A 570-nucleotide genomic window follows, 5' to 3' on the forward strand; every position below is an offset into this window, starting at 1 on the left:
CCCTGGCCAATTTTTGAGAAGTGGATGGCCTCCTCCTTCCTAGTCTGTCTTAGTCTATAAGCTGCCTTGAAACCTGTGCACCATGTGCAACTCTGCTGCCATCTAAAACACCAGTGGCACAGCCTCAAGCCTCACAGCAATGTACAAGCCTCACAGGATGATAAACTGACAGAGAAGTTTGTCTCTCTTAACTGTTGGAAACCTCTGCTCCCTCTTACCTAATTCCTTCTTGAAACCTGTCACTCTGTAGTCCCAGGCCACTCCTGGTCCCTCCCTCTCCTATCTCTAGGGACTTGGGGCTTAGACTTGCCTCCTGCCCGTTTAACCTGGATATCTTGCTGCCACTGAGGTCCCTGAGACCTGTCCTGGTCCCTCCCATTCCTGGCTCTAGGAGGCCAGGAAATATAGATATTAAAGTGGTTTTTCTCTAATAGTGTTTGATAGGAGAAACAAATTGGGCACAATTCATGTGGTAGTGGAATAATCTTAAATGATGCATTTATTTTACTAGTGGTCCTAAACATGTCTAAAACTTTGACATATTATCAATCACACACACACACACACACA

The sequence above is a fragment of the Orycteropus afer genome, unplaced genomic scaffold (assembly GCF_000298275.1).
Source record: "Orycteropus afer afer isolate SDZICR_OR568_19922 unplaced genomic scaffold, OryAfe1.0 scaffold00091, whole genome shotgun sequence".
Classification (NCBI taxonomy): Eukaryota; Metazoa; Chordata; class Mammalia; order Tubulidentata; family Orycteropodidae; genus Orycteropus; species Orycteropus afer.